Source organism: Patiria miniata, unplaced genomic scaffold, assembly GCF_015706575.1.
Source record: "Patiria miniata isolate m_02_andy unplaced genomic scaffold, ASM1570657v1 HiC_scaffold_1, whole genome shotgun sequence".
NCBI classification, from domain to species: domain Eukaryota; kingdom Metazoa; phylum Echinodermata; class Asteroidea; order Valvatida; family Asterinidae; genus Patiria; species Patiria miniata.
Genome location: NW_024037047.1, coordinates 1821082 through 1837570, shown reverse-complemented (window position 1 = coordinate 1837570; position 16489 = coordinate 1821082).

Sequence of the window (16489 nt, the reverse complement as noted above, 5' to 3'; positions counted from 1 at the left end):
GAAATAAAATCTAAATCATCACCCGACACGATAAGACTTCCCCGAATTGTCACACCAGCCTCTCTAATTTTTCTCACCCTAGGTTTGCTTATTATACCTTCGATATATTCTAGAGCTATCTTTTTACCTTCAGAGACTTGATGGTATCTTTCATATAAATTTCTTAATAAAAATATAAGCGTATTGCGTTCTACACTGTTTAGGGAAGCTTCTCGTTTTTTATTGTACACAACTTCATGTGCATCACTTATTTGATTTGTTTTTTCCTGGATCGATTCTAAAGCAGAGTCTAGTCTATCTTCTTCGTACGCTTCTATAAGGTCGTTTATAACTCTATTGAAATCATTTTCGTCGTTAATTAAAAAGTCGTAGGGGTACTCGGGTACCAATTGCGCAATAAAATTTCTATCCGTTCTTATTACCGCATCTGGGTCAAGTTCACTGGGTCTTATAGAGTCATCACGTCTTTTAGCTGGTTGTCCGTCTATTTGCGTATACCAATCAATCTCCGTGGCGCTGGAAATATTAAAATACCCGGGGTTAAACATTACCCTTTTTACGCGTACAGATTTTTGACCGTTTAGATTATCTACAACGTCTTCTAATTTAAATGTCTGCTCATTTTGAAACAAGTGAAACGAATGCATTTATTTTAAAGTCTTTTTATATTAAAACTGAAACTAAAATAATGAGTGATTTTAAGTCGTTAAAAAAGCAGATACAATCGATAGCTGATCAGGTAACGAGACAAGTAAATCAAAATGTAGCTAAACGACAAGCTACCACCTAAGCGCATGTACTAGACAGTCCGTATCTCACTGGCGAACTCGAGATTACGGTCAACGCGTCTAACACGTTTTTAACCCCGTTCCCCGACTTAATCTCAGACTATAAAATATCTCACCTCAATACCAACGATGCTTTACTTCGTTGGAAAATAGACCCCATGTCTTTTTATCAAAATCAGTTAAACTTTGCAATCTTTTGCGCTACAACGGGCTGTGGTGTTGGAATCGATATTTTAAACTCGAACAACCGTTACGTTGAAACCTTATTTACATCTATACTTTACGGTTAGAAGGATATTAAACGACATGGCCATAGCAATACCAGGAGAAGACTCGTTTGACGCTCTCAGCAACACCTATGATCGTGGAGCATTTACCAACATCTGTCGGACGTTTGCCATCGATCAAAATAAGTCTTTTAAACAGACGAGAGATCAAAAGACTTATGGCTTAGGTCGGCTTTTTCTTTGGAACGAAAAAACAAAATCGTTTGTACACTTGCCGTTAGACTATGATAAAAACACGACCACACTCGACGATGTTATCATCGTCAAAATGGCTTGGTTAGATTTTATACCCGCGAAGAGTTCCTTTACCTCCGTGGGAATCATAAAGATCAACGAATCGATCAGATCTTACGTGTACGCTTTACTCGGTGCGCAGGCTCAAACAAAAACGAGCGTATTAACACCGGGCACTGGATTAGACGCTCAGATACAATTTAACGTCATCGTTGAAGATATCATCAATGCAGTAGACGACATGGAAACGAGTATCGATCAATTTCAAGACTCTTTGCATTTTGCCAGAACGCCTTACAATTTTGTCGTGTAACCGGGGTTGTATTTAATTCCATCGGATATGAACTTGAGGGTTGGAACGCACGACGGCTATAACAACAATCTTCAAATCGCTACCCAGAGTATGAAAACTGGTTTGGTGCCAAATTTACTCTTTTGATGACACCGATGACGTCACGCCACCAACACCCCCAGAGCCTGTGACGAACGATATTGTATCACCAACACCAACACCAACACCAACACCAGCACCAGCACCAGCACCAGCACCAGCACCTACACCCTCACCAACACCAGCACCAGCACCCTCAACTACAGTTTTAACCCAAGAACCCACGAAACTACAAACTCACCAAGACGAAAAATTATCGTTGACGGTAGGAATGTTGGCTATCGTTGGCATGGGTATTTTAGCTTACGAGGCAACGCGATAAGTCACACTCAAAGCTCACACACAAAAATAAGCCTTACCAACTTTGTGCTGGTAAGGCTTTTTTTTTTTTTTTTAAACTTGATTACAACTATAACTACCATCGTTTTTGCAGGTACGCAAACACCAAGGCTCCCACACCCAAAAACAAAGCCCACACGTGTTCGGCCAACCACGATACAGACTTAGGCCTACTCAGCGCGTTAAATATCCAACTGAGTACGCTGCCTATGATACCCGGCAGAGCACCCAACGCGCTCGCTCCGAGTTTTTTTAAGGGTTGATGCAAAATTAGCGAGTTGTTTTGAAATCCACTCTTTGATACCACCTTTTGGTGTTGGTGTTGGTGCAGGTGTTGGCGCGGTTGGGGCACCCGCACCTCTCACGCTATCGACAATGCTACTCACTATCGTGCTGATGGCTAAATTAAAAGCGGCTAAAATACTCACTATGGTTATACCTTATTCTCTAAACAGAATTCTAATCTTTTCTGCCAGAGTCGTGTCGTCATCTAATATTCTATTAATCGTTTCTTTGATTCTAGCGATCTGACTTCTGAGCCCTTCTGCGTTGGCGCTTGCAGCTTCTAATCTGGAGTCTCTTTCAACTTTCAAGTCTCTCAATTTTTTGTTTAACTTTCGTCGACCCTCTTCGCTGAGAGATTCGTCGCGTTCTTTTTTCGTGGCTTTAATCTCTAGTTTTAGTTCTCTGAGAAGCGCTAAATTAAGTTCTAGGCTACCTCTCAATGTCTGCAAATGTTTGTCTAAAGCCACGAGTTTTCTGTTATTCAATCCTTCTGTTTGAGCGCCGGTGTCGCGTTGTAAATCTTCTACAATCTCGATTACCTCATCGGTGACTCTGGGTAGTTCTGTCATGGGGATACTCTCGGGTTGTATCGATCGCAGTTGTTGACTTTGATCGTCACTGAGCGTCTTACGTGCGTAATGCGTAAAACCTAATTTGTTTCTAATAAAATCTCTACCGTTTAAACCAATCTTTCTTACATTTAACTCTATAGTCCTCAGAGTCAAAAATCTGTTTGGGTCATTTTTAACCGTCAACCTAACATCACCTTTATCAGATTTGTAAAATAAACCATCTGTTTTGAGAATAAATTTTTCGTATCTCGGAGATATTGGTTCATTGTATATGTTATAAGCTTCGTAAAACTCATCAACGCTAACATTAGTGATCATGCTTCTTCCTTGATCTAAAACGTCATCTATGTCGGTAGTGAGGATTGGTGGTGCAGGAGTATCAAAGTTGTCGTCCAGATTGGTCTCTGCTACATCATCATCATCTTCATCGTAATCGTAACCATCAACGGGATCAAAGTCAAATCCTCCCTCTGCCATTTATTTAATAAACCTATTTAAATTATGCCGTTTTCATTATACTGCCCGGAAGTATACCCTGGGTCACCAACCAATTTTGCGTGGCCAGAGCTCCACTTATAATACCCGTCAATTTAACCGCATCTTCTACGATTAGTTTGTCTAAATCCGGCGCTTTCATTTTGAGTAGTTTATTTCCTACCATGGCGTATCCCATCGAAAGACCCGATATGACGGCTCCGTGATCAATCGTATTTGCTATTCCGTTGGTGTCAAAGTTACTCATCGTTTTTAATATAACAATTTTTAAATTGCTGTTTATTCCATGTCTAGCGTTTTGGGGGCACTGGGTGTGGTGGGTTGCGTTACTACCGGCACTGGCTGTACTACAGGCGCAGTTGTCTTACTTTTTAATACCAGCAACCCCACTCCTATTATCGACGCTATAGCACCCCACATCGCCCAAGATTTGTAGTCTGGTGAGCTCGTAGCTTCGTCCGATGTTACGTTCATTTTTGCTAATTTTAATTTCATCTGTCTATTGTGCTCGGCTAAAGCTTCACCCTGCTGAATTCGTTCAGGATTTTTAGTCTTGGTCACTCTCGTTACCGTCGGTGATGACGCTGTTTTTATCGGTTGGGACGTCTCTGTCTCTGCTGGTTGAGCTGCAGGCGTTGCTGTCGCTGCTTTCTAATCTTCCATTTATTATATTAGGCTTATTAAATTTCAAATGTTTTGTTGTGATAATCGTAGCAACTAGGGGTAATATTAAAGTTCCGTACTTGTAACAAACGTCGCTCAACATACCAGCCATACTCGCGCTTATAATAGGATCGGAACTCAAGTCGTTGGTGAGTTCTTCTTCAGAATCTATAGTGACGTTATATCCTAAAACTTGTACGGGCGTAACAACGGATAACATTCGCGAAAATAGACTTAAAGTGTATTTACCAACCGTTTGAACAATTTCATTTCCAAATTGAGTTTCGCACAGATGATATAATTTGTCGAGTTCTTTACTGTCAAGAGCTTCGATATGTTTAACGGTGTATTCCTTTCCCAAGTACTTTCTAGAGTTTCCGGCTGCTACGACACCGCACAAACGATCTTTATGCTCTGCGTTGTGATCTTGTTCGTTCGTTAAAGCAAGTTTTAGGTCCTCCATTTAATTAGAAACTAATTTAATTTTGTTGTAGCTTTTGCAACTTTGTTACAAAAGCAAAGGTATTCGTAGGTGTAAAACGATAAATTAAGCGATATGATGATTTCATTGTTGTTCATTGTTCATTTATTTTCCACAGTGCCACATTTTTAATGATCGTAATTAATACAAAAGATACTATATAAACAGATAGTGAGACTGTAGAGGAACCTTCTAAGAAGCTAAGCTTGTAATCGTAGGCCCCTTGTATACAAATTTAAAGTTGCTTTTAATACATAAGACACAGGACAGACAATAGACAAGGACAATACACAAACTTTACATGCCAGTTAACAAGCAGGATAAGATTTGTTGCACGAGCAATCTCGAAGTTAATGGGTTACACGGGATCATAATAATTATACAACAGGGTCGATTTATATTTCCGTTTGAAAGTAGACACATTTTTGGATGTTTTCAGGTTCTTGGTAAAGGAGTTCCACAGCCTGGGTCCCTCATATCTAATAGTTTTTTGGGCTAAAGTTGTGCGAGTCAATGGGAGATGAAAATTAGAGACTTGGCGAGTATAATGGGAATGAACATCAAAATTCCGGGTAAAAATTGAAGAAATGGAAGATGGTGAGGTGCCAGAAGCAGATTGATACATTAGAGACCCAAGCTGGTGGAAATAAATATCTTTAACTTTCAAAAGTTTGTGTTTGATAATAGCAAAAAACTGCAAATACTCGAATATTGCTATCATTTACTATAAAGCTAGTTATAAAGTTAGCTGTAGTCAGCTGAGTAGTAAGTTGTAAACAACTCAGTAGTTAGTTGTAAAGACCTCAGTAGTTAGTTGTAAAGACCTCAGTAGTTAGTCGTAAAGACCTCAGTAGTTAGTTGTAAACAACTCATTAGTTAGTTGTAAACAACTCAGCAGTTTGCTATTATTTTGCTGATTTTGTTACAACAAAATGTAGAAAAAAATTACATATTTTTTATATCAATATAATAAATAGAACTCATGGAATACATATGTATACATTGTCACCAAATTTTACCAAAAGATTCTTTTCATATAAAAAGAGATGGGTCAACGTCTAAGACATGCCATAGTTGTTGGGATAAAATATACGTCCTAAAGATTCAAATTCCAAACGCCTGTGTTAAATGTCGTAAGGTTTGTGATCCTGAAAAGTTTTGTATTAAATCAAACGGTGAAAAATACAAAACCTGTGATGAGTGTAGAAGTAAAATGAACCAAAGAAAGTGTCCACACGGTCTTCAACGCTACTATTGTAAAAACTGCGGTGGTTCTGGTATCTGTCCACACGGTAAGGTACGCAACAAATGTAAAGATTGCGTCGGTTCTGGTATATGTTACCACAACCGCTTCCAAGGCCGATGCCGAGAATGTAAGAGTGATGATGGTAATGCTGTAGACTTTACTATTTCGAGATGGATCTTGGGTTGTCGGAAAAAGGATAAAGAGAAAAATAGATTTAATCCAGAACTTTTCGTCGATACCGATTTTTTAAGAGGTCTTACAGAAGACTACAAACATTGCTATTACGATGATTGCCGAGTCGTTTTACAATACGATAGTTTGGAGACGATATGGCAACGATAGAACGCTTAGATAACTCAATTGGGCACGTTAAAAGTAATTGCGTGTTGGCCTGAAAAAGTTGTAACGTTAAAAGAAAATCAAACAAAAAGTAACACATTTTTTACTTTCAACGCAAAAAGCTCTTCATAACAATAAAACGTTATGAAGAGCATTTTCCGTTAATTTATTTTTTACCCCTACTCAAGTAGCTCGTAACTAACTGGAGGTTCGGTGTATACGACCAATTTACTATATTTCACATCTCTCAAACGTCATTTTATATAATCTCGTTCTTCAATCGGTACGACGTCATTTTCGTCTAACGCTTGATCAAACGATGTTTTATCTTTGCAGTAAAATAACGCCAAACAAGCCGTGTTTTCTCTACAATTTTTTAAAACGCTGTTGTACTTTTGAGTCAATAACCAACAGCTGTGATTTACGTGTCTTCCGCTAAACGCCATTTTGCTTAAAGCACACGTCTTTTTACGATATTTAATCTCTTGATCCGAAGAGCAATCGTCCACGATAAACAACGTAGCAACACCTTCGCAAAGATGTACCTCGGGATCAGCTTGAATCAACTTTCTTTCGATGTACGTTTTGTTTTTAAATATGGTAGGGCAAATGATGACTATAACTTCAAATACGTTTTTATAGTCTGACTCTAACAGATCCAAAATCCATTTGGTTTTACCCGAATTTGTTTTGCCGACGATTAAAGCGCAATGCGGTTGTGTCATTTTAACTTAACAGAGATTTAAAATTCCCGTCTTCCAAGTTCAATTGAGCATCCATGACCAAAAAGACGTACATCGTGAGGTCACCTTGACTTTCGGCTTCTCTGTTAAATTGAATGTTGATGCCTCCTCCGTCTCCAGTTTTCCTACCGGATCCGTGAGCGGAATTGTCTTCGTTACTTCTGAAATCAAGCCACAGACCGTACTTGTTTTTTAGGTAGTCTCCGAGGTCAAGGCCCGTCAAATTTAAGTCTTTGGATACTCCGCGCCCGCTTTCGGTATCGCTGTCTCCAAAAACGTGTTAAAAATCGCTGCGGATTCTTCTCCGTGGGATCTTTAAACAAAAACAAAATACCCTTGAGACTCCTGATGGGTTGATTGACGCCGACGTTCCAAAGCGTGTCCGATTTGTTGACGGATCTAACTTCTAGTGAGTGGATTTTATCAAACAGATATTACATTAACCCCTTGTGTTTATTTCTGATGGTGATAGCTAGGTCTCTGTTGGTCACCACTTCGTATTCGAGAGACAAGTCTGAGATAGAATACATCGCCGCCGTATCTGAAAGGTTGTTTTAAACCGCTGGGGTAAAAAGGGTGATGCGAAGTCAGTATGTCAATGTCTAGGGGAATACAATATCTGTTACCATAGGCATCCGCGATAGCTTGATCTTTACCGTTGTTGGCGCCCGCGTTAGCATCATGAGCCCCCGTTCTTAGTTTAGACACGTTTTCTTTTTCTATTCCCGAGTACGCCATGTTTCGAGTCGTCGAGCTGTTGATCCAATTGTCTTTAAAGTTGTGATACACGTCGGCGTGACGATAACTTACGATTTTAGCTTTTTTCCATACGCATTCATTGAGCTTTTTTCCATACGCATTCATTTTATTTATACGAGTTTTAAATTTAAAGGTATCTGTAAGCCAAGAAGCCCACCAATAGCGTTCCTCCCGCGATAAACACCAGTTCTCGTTCTATTTGTTGGTCGCTAGGCTCGTAAAAATCTTCGAGTTTGGGTTCGCGGGGTAACTCTACGTTTTCTCCGGTCATTTCGTTGTAGTAACGCAACGCTTTGTCAAGGTCTAAAATGTTTGTTTAGAAACATTTTGCTTTCTGATACGTTCGTTGAGAAAATTGAGTCGTTTCGTTCGTTCTCGTTGCCACTCATCTCTGGCGGCCGAGAGTTGTTCTGTCGCTAAATCGTGTCTCTTACGCTCTTCGCTGCCATCATCCTTCAGACTTGAAAATAAAAAGTTTGAACCCGAAAAAGCTAAGGCGTTTATGATTGCACCTTCAACCATCATCACAACAGCTGACGCCATCTATTTAATGTATATAGCCTTTTAAATTATTATTATAATAAATGATGGATAAACTTCAAAAACTGTATTATAGCCCGAGCGGTTATTGGAGAAGTGAAAGCGCCGTCGACCATTTACACGAAAAAAACCAAAATCGATAAAAAGGTAATCAGAGATTGGCTTAAAAAACAAGTGATCTGGCAAATTTATCTACCGGGTCCTGCGTATGTACCCAGGCCTACGAGTACATCGCGGGAGTTTGAAACACCAAACGACTTTCACCAAATGGATGTGCTATACCTACCCTGGGATAAAGTAAAACGCAAGACTTATAAATACGCTTTGACGGTTGTCGACGTTGCGAGTCGATACCACGAAGCAGAACCTTTGGTTTCTAAAACGGCGGATTCCACCGCCGTGAGAGTAGACGCCGGTACCGAATTTAAAGGCGCATTTAAAAAATGGATGGCCTCAAAAAAACGTCGAGATTATCGTCGGCGAACCCGGAAACCACCGATCGCAGGGTATCGTAGAAAGATTTAATCGAACGCTAGCCGAGAGACTGTTTGGTCATCAGTACGCTCAAGAAATGTTAAATCCCGAGAGTAGAAACACGCAATGGGTAGAGCGATTACCCGGCGTGATCAAGGCAATAAACGACGAAACGACAAGATTAATAGCTAAAGCGCCGTCACAGGCGGTTAAACTAGAACAGGTCTGGCAATCACCGGCTAACCCCGTTAAAACAAAAGAGCAACAATTACCGCAAGACGCCATGGTTAGATATTTATATTACCCAGGCGAGCAAGAGGGTGGAACCTCGAAAAGAGCCACGGATCCCATTTGGAGCGTAGACATCTTCAACGTGGAAAAAAGAACGAGTCAATTTAAAATGATTAACGGTAAAAAAGTGACGACGGGTCCTACTCTTTATTACCTTCAAAACGGCCCAGAAAGGAGTTTTGTGAGACAAGAGCTTCAAGTCGTACCCGAGGACACGCAATTACTGCCGTAGTGACCAAAGGCCAGCGTGTTTATACCGTCCGGTAAAATGTACCTCTTTGTGTCCAACGGACTCAACGATAGTTTATTTTGAGATACGGTGTAAAGGATAAGATTTTCCGATCTAATGTGAGTCAACGTTTCGTAATGAGATTTCTTGTTTAAGATGCAGTCGTAATAGTGTCGGTGTTTTAAATTTTTAGAGGTGACCGATTTTGTGACACCCTTGGCTTTTTTCAAGTTGATGTCAGCGGTTAAAATCGAGTTCATTTTAGGCCTTATGCAAACGACTTCTTTGATTATTTTTTTACCTCCTAACTCGTCTTTAAATTTACCGATCACTTTCTTATTGGTTGGGTCGTACAAAGGATGATCCGTCGGATAATTCGAAAGGTCGTATTGTTGCCCGTTTTGCTGCATATCTTTGTATACGTCGTCAGTGTGCACTACGAGTACCAAACTGTCTGTATCTGTGTACATCAACCTGATTTTCTCTTTGTACTTGTCTTTCAAATTTCGGTTTTAGTCTTGTACTTTTCGACAAATGACAATTTGCATTCTGAAAATGACGTCGTCGTTTTGTAGCTCGGTTTCTGTACAATTTTTCGTATTTATCTCGATCGTCATCGTTACTGCCTCTGAGTAGGTAACCGTCAATTCGGTTTCTGACGTTTTCCATCGTCTTACCAAACAAGCTGTTATTAATCAGTTTAAAAAAGTCTTTCTCAAAATTAGAGGTCGCTTTTGTTCGGAGTTGCGTGTTTTTGTCTATGTAAGATGCCATCCAAGGCGCTTGTTTAAATTGCAGCACTCGATGCACCGGTATCCAATAACTCGTTTTGATAATCAGACATCCATTCTTTTGGTATGACGATATTTTCTGGCGCTAGGGGGTAATCGTTTTGCAGGTCGTGGAGATTGTCCGGGTAATCGAGGTCTACTTCAAAGCAGTAACCGGTGTTTGACGTTTTCGTGAGAGATAATATCTTGGACTCGGTAAACGTTTTTGTAGACGCACATTTAAAGTCTTTGTACGGCAGGTATTGACTCATGGCCCAGCGGTATAGATTGTTTGCATCGAGGTAGGTGATGTAACGCGACGGCTCGTTTGGATTATGGTCGGGTAGGTATTTGTTGTTGGCTTTGTGGTATCTCATACCACCCATGCTCGAGATACCGCCTCTTTTTGCCTTTTCAAAAAATAGATGTTTGTCTACGTCTTTCAATAGTTCGAGTTTAACTTCCGAGTGTTTTAACATGTAATACACGTTTGCCTAAAATTTTCAAATACGCAAGCCAGTAATAACGTATCGGTAGTGACGTACAAATCGTGATATTCCCCCATGTTTTAACTTTAAACTCGTTCCACGTCAGTTTAGCTCTGTCGTAGTCCTCTCGCGATATATTTTCGTCTTTTAGGCTGCTGTAAAATTGTTCGATGCGGGGTAGGCTGGTCTCTTGAAATCTGTCAAACGAGTCCATGTATTCATACGGATAAACTCCTTTTTGTAACAACGAGTCGATGTTTTGACGATTAACATGTTCTCTGAGTAGTTTAAACGACTCTCTCGGACAAGCTTTTAGATAATCTATCCAACGAAGACGCCATAAAATTAAACGAGTCTATCAATCGCATATTTCCGATCGAAAACGAAATATACTTTTCCGAATTTCTAGCGATATTCCTTTTCGTCATCGTAATCTGAAATACTCTGCATGATCAAGCGAGCTTCGTAATTTTGCAGATTGTGAAAGACGACCGGTATGGGGGTAAAACCTGGTTTAACTTGTAATTTTAGATTGCAGTAGGCGTGCGCGGCACCTCTATCTCTACCCGTGACGTGGCAGTGATCTCTCACCTTTCTAAATTTGTTGATTTTCTTTTTGCATTCGAGACATTTAGACTCGATAAATCCATTTTTGTTTTCGTACTGATTTTTTTTTATTTGTTTTTCTGTTTTTTGGTTTTTTTTGGTTTCTGGCACTGACAGTTGCTCGAGTAATTGGGATAAATTGGTTTCTCGCAAATCCAACACGTGCTTGTTTTATCATGATGTTCTTTAGCTCGCTCATTAAATTTCATGGGTTGGGGTTTTTTAAATATGGAATTTATGTCGCTTTGTATTTTTAACATTTTATTTACAAACTTTGATGCGGCATCTTTACCTTTATAAGTCTCTTGATATGCATTTATGCCGTAGCATCTAACTACTACCAACGAGTAACCGCTTGCTTTGTGAATGTTTGTCTTGTGCGTGTTGTTCTTTTTATCGTCCGAGTTTTTTTCTAATGTCGATTCAAAGTCGGCGTAAACTACAAACGGGGCTTTTTGATTAAACCTGTAGTTTTTAAATTCTAATATTGGCACATCGTTTTCGTCGACTATCCACTCGTTATTTACATATTTTCGCTTAGCGGTAGGAAATACAATCTTTGACGGATGTGTATCTATACCGAATCAATCAATCGTGAATTCTGTATAGTGATACGCACAACTCACGTTACGGTACACACAACTCACGTTACGGTAACTAACGTTACGTGCATGCCCATTTAGTCGTAAAAGAGTGAAACCTTTTGTCTGCCTTAACAAACCTCACAATACAGACTAGAAAAACGTTTGAAACTGTGCCAAATTGCTAACGTCAAATCCAAAGTTTTGGCAAAAATCTTTAAAAAAAAAAAAAGAATGCACGTTGTCACATTCCGTTTCATCGGCACACCATTGTTGACTGCTGTCCCCGTTAATTTGATACAAGACTCGAGGTTGTGCACATGGTGCTTGTAAATCTGAAGATTTTATTTTGAAAAAAAATTCACTTTTCAGCTGTGTCCACTTTCTCATTTCATGGTGTCCACCTTCTCATGGAATTTTCCCTGTATTCGAATCAACAAGATATGTACACTGTAGCATATCTTCTTGCTGTCTGGAGTGCATGATAGCTTGCATGAGGGGTAGGCCTGCATGTACTTACATGACATTATAGTTTGCTTGCGCTATGGTGGTCACGATCACACAGTGAATGGGGCAGCTGCTTATTAATAGACGCCCTTCCCGTCATAACATCGTCAAATAATTCAGTTCATACGTACCACTACCGCCAGCGGCCATTTTTAGCGACGTCGTAAGTTCGAACCGCCTGACGAGACGAAAGGTGAAATGTGCAAAAAAATCCTGTATAATCCTGTATTTGTATCATGGAGACATTGTGTGCATAATTATTTCAGGTTGATCCCACGTGACATATTAGACTGTACGCAGTACATCCATCAATAGCCTCCTAATGATAATGAATGATGACAAACTTGTGAAAACAATCGAGTTCCTTGATTCTAACTTGTTCTCTAAATTTTTCAGGATCATGGAGATAACCAGCAAAATTGACTTGGACAGCAGGTATTTGTAATAATTACCGTCCAATAATTCCGTTTCGAGGGCACCTTACCGACTTTTGTAAAGTCTATGGACGCCGCGGCGCTATAAATTATTCTGCAATATTTAGTACCTACAAAGGAGAATTCCAAAACCACACAATGTAAGAACATTATATATTGCAACACCATAACATTATGTCCCGTGTCCATCATTGGGAAATAATTTTAGATCTATGTTTTAAACACTGAATTAAAGCGTTGCATTACTATGGTATTATAAGCGGCACAATACGTCCCAATACCAGTACTTCAATTAAACAAATGGTGTGACGCAAACTGTGATTTCACTGAAACATCTACTTGTATGACTGTCATTAAATTTGCAATTGAAAAAAATGATGTAACTCGGCATTTTAAAACAGCCATGCATAAGATGATTTTCACCGCAAACAGATATATTCAACCTGTTGTTACACACTAAATCTCTCGCGTAGAAATATGACGATGAAACGTAAATGGTGTGTCGCAATTATCAACGGGAATGTACCTTTTCATGTCTACTATCTAGTTAAAGGGGTTCTTTACTCAAAAAAAGAAACCGGGCTGGAATAGCGTGACAGTCCATTAGCGGAGGGGGGAGGGAATACGGGGTTACACCCCCACCACGAACAAATGCTGAGTAATGTTTTGTGCCAAAAATTTCAAATGGAATGCCAGAGTTACTCAATTTGTTCTTATATTGCCTTAGAACCGCCTCATGTGTTGAAGATATCTCACAGGGTGTCCGGAATTGTGATTTAGTTACAACATGGAACTATGTTATGGTTGTAATGAACACACAAATGGTTTATTCGTGCGTTTACTAGCAAAACAAAGGCATTGCCATTTAAGATGGCTGCTTCGTATAAGATCTGTTGTCGAGAATCTAGTCAATTGTGAGGAGACGGTGGAACTACCCTGAATTCGAAGTGATTTATTGTGTATAATAAAGGGCGAGTCTTGAATAACCTGAATTCATGATTCTGTATCTTTACAACGCACAATACATTTGATACCCAAACGAAAACAAAAGTCATAAACGAGCATGTTCTTCCACTAATGTGATAAAAAAACAATTACTGAAATAGATCCATATCTAAAATCATGAAGTTAAAATAATATCAGCTATGTCAATGTTAATGATATCGTGCATATTTGAAATTTATAATCATGTAGAGTTAGTTATTAATGAAGGAATGCTTTATTCCCGATGTGAAGAAATTTAAAGAGCTGTAGAATCATGAAGCTCGCTTCAGTCTTCTGTTTAACTCATATGCTGTCATGGAATATGTTAATGTAAGTTTAGCGTAAGCAAGACCTCCCAACTTCAGTGGGCGGCGTTGGGGGAAGGAATGTAATTGATTGAGCAATCTTATTTTACGCACTACGTGGATTAGATTGCTGTTGTTTTTAATTGCGTTGAACCATTCGAATGTTCATGGATGTTCCCATGTTTTTTAGTTCAAACACCGCGCAGTCTAATAATCCCCATTCACAGCAAGTTTTCCAACAGAATTTCAAAACCGTCAAGTACAAGGGCGGATCCAGGAATTTTCGCAGGGGGGGGGGGGTGGTCATCAGCACAAAAATCTGAAAATGTACACACGTTTTTTTCTCCGGGCAATTGGCCTCCGTAAAATCCCAAAAAAAACTTGGGGGGGGGGGCCTGGTACAAATTTCAATAGGGGCGCTGTTCAAATTCGACGATTATTAACACTCATTACAGAATGGTGTACCGTAATTTGAACCAGTATAATTTTTTTTTGGGGGGGGGGGGGTATCACAGGGGGGGGGGGGGGGGAGGGTTTCGACTTATTTTTTAGGAATATGTATGAGAACTTTTTTTTTTGGACAGAGCTGGGGGGGGTGACCCCAAAACACCCCCTCTGGATCCGCGCCTGCAGTAGACCCTAAATCACTAACAATAAAGAAAAATAGTTGCACAAAAGCAGATCCGGGTTATCTACAGGGGTCACCGAGAGTGCAATCATTGTTACTATAGGCGCTCCATAGCAACCGCCCATTGTGCTTCAAAACCTGTCTGGTTCCGAAATCTTGGAAAGTCCCTAAAAAAACCCTAGAATTCATTTTATTGCATACACAATAACATACATTATTTCCCGTGACCGCAGAGTGGGGGGCCCTCACCACATCATGTAACACATAATTGTTATATTTTTTTGGATAGAGTCCAGTAGGCTGAAGGGTACTTGCAAAAATGGAATTCCGATTCTGAACAGTTTCCAAGATTTTTTTTTGCGAGTTGTCTGAGAATAAAAAGACGGGTTACATGTATGTGCAGTGGTTCGAAAGGAAACGTGTTGTCATGTTGTCAATGTCCATCATTATTCAGGAAGGATTTTTTCTTGAGCGTTCCACCTGGAAATTATTTTGAGACCGTGCATTGTAATAGTCTCAGGCCCGTTTTTACCAATAGGCACAGTAAGCATTGTGCCTACGAAAAATTTGAGGTCCTATGGACAATTTGAGGGCGTACGAAATATATTTAAGGGCCCACAAAAATACCACAGTGTGCCAGCTATTAGTTTGACCTGTCTTGCTAAGTACATCGACATGAAATTGGTGGTGGTGCGTAGTGCGGAATAGGGCCTACGAAATACTGGTGCCTAGGGCCTACGGAAGACAAAATCCGGCCCTGGACAGTCAAAGTGTTACCCGTTATCCTCGGAGCCCAGACTCCTGTCTAACCTCTGATATATCTACGACTGCGTGACGTCATTTAGGATAGGATAGGATAATATATTTATTGGCAACCGTTAGGTTGGATTACATAATACACAAATTTTACATAAATTTATAACAGCTTAAAATACACATAAAAGAGATTAACAGATGAAAAATACTACGAACAATGATCCCAAGCTAAAACATAAGAAAACAAGCAGATCAAAAAAAAGGAGATTGCGTTAAAAAACTACCGGTTATTTTCAGGATATAAAAATTCATTTCAAAATTAAGTGCAATTATCTTAAAACTCATTTAACGAAGCTACTGATAAAAAGCTACTGATTAATAAGGTACAATGGGATATGAGAATTTTCAGGCCTATCTGTGCGGGTTCTGATTACGTATACACATATTTTACATAATTTCGTTCCGAAATCAGGACTAAGATTGTGATTGGTCAGTTTCGATGCCGCGTTTTTGTAATACAACAACCTGTACACAAATGTTTTTCATCGTGGGCGTGATTTTTACGCACGGGGGAGCTCGAAATAGAAGACGTTTACTTATCGGTCAGTTTCTCGAGGTCAAACGCATTCTAGTTGCATAATTAATCGCCGAATCTGTTTACGTAATATACCGTGGTCGGCTTCGCCAGGGCCAGGGTCTATTAAATGGACTAGCATTGTGACCTTTTGACAATGTAACAAACCCTAACAGTGATGCTGGTCTCACAGCCCCTATAATTAATTTCGAAAAGTTATTTCTTGGAACTCTTTTAATCTACACAAGAAACCGGTTTGGGACAATTTGCATTACGAAGTAATCATATACGACAGCCAGCCAGACAGCCAGCTAGCCAGCCAGACAGAAATAACCTTTGATGGGTGTCCCAAAAACCAGCTCCCGGTGTACTGTTCCAGATCCCCGGAACCCCTGGCGTGGCAAACTGACGCCCTGTCCTTTTCGAGGACCAATCACGGTTGTTTCGCACCCAGGCCGTACGCATCAATATAGTTTTCTCAATGAGAAGCTATGTATTATTCATAACGCGTTGATGACGTCATTGCTAAACATGGCGGCGCCCATTTATGATTTTTATGATTTCGAACATAATTCAGCAGTCAAATATTAATGCTACGACATTCATTTAGTGCATTCCCAAACTTTTTGGACTTTAAACGTGTTAATACAGACTTTAGTACTTAATCTGCTGACTGAAAGTCGTGTTAGAGTGTATTTTT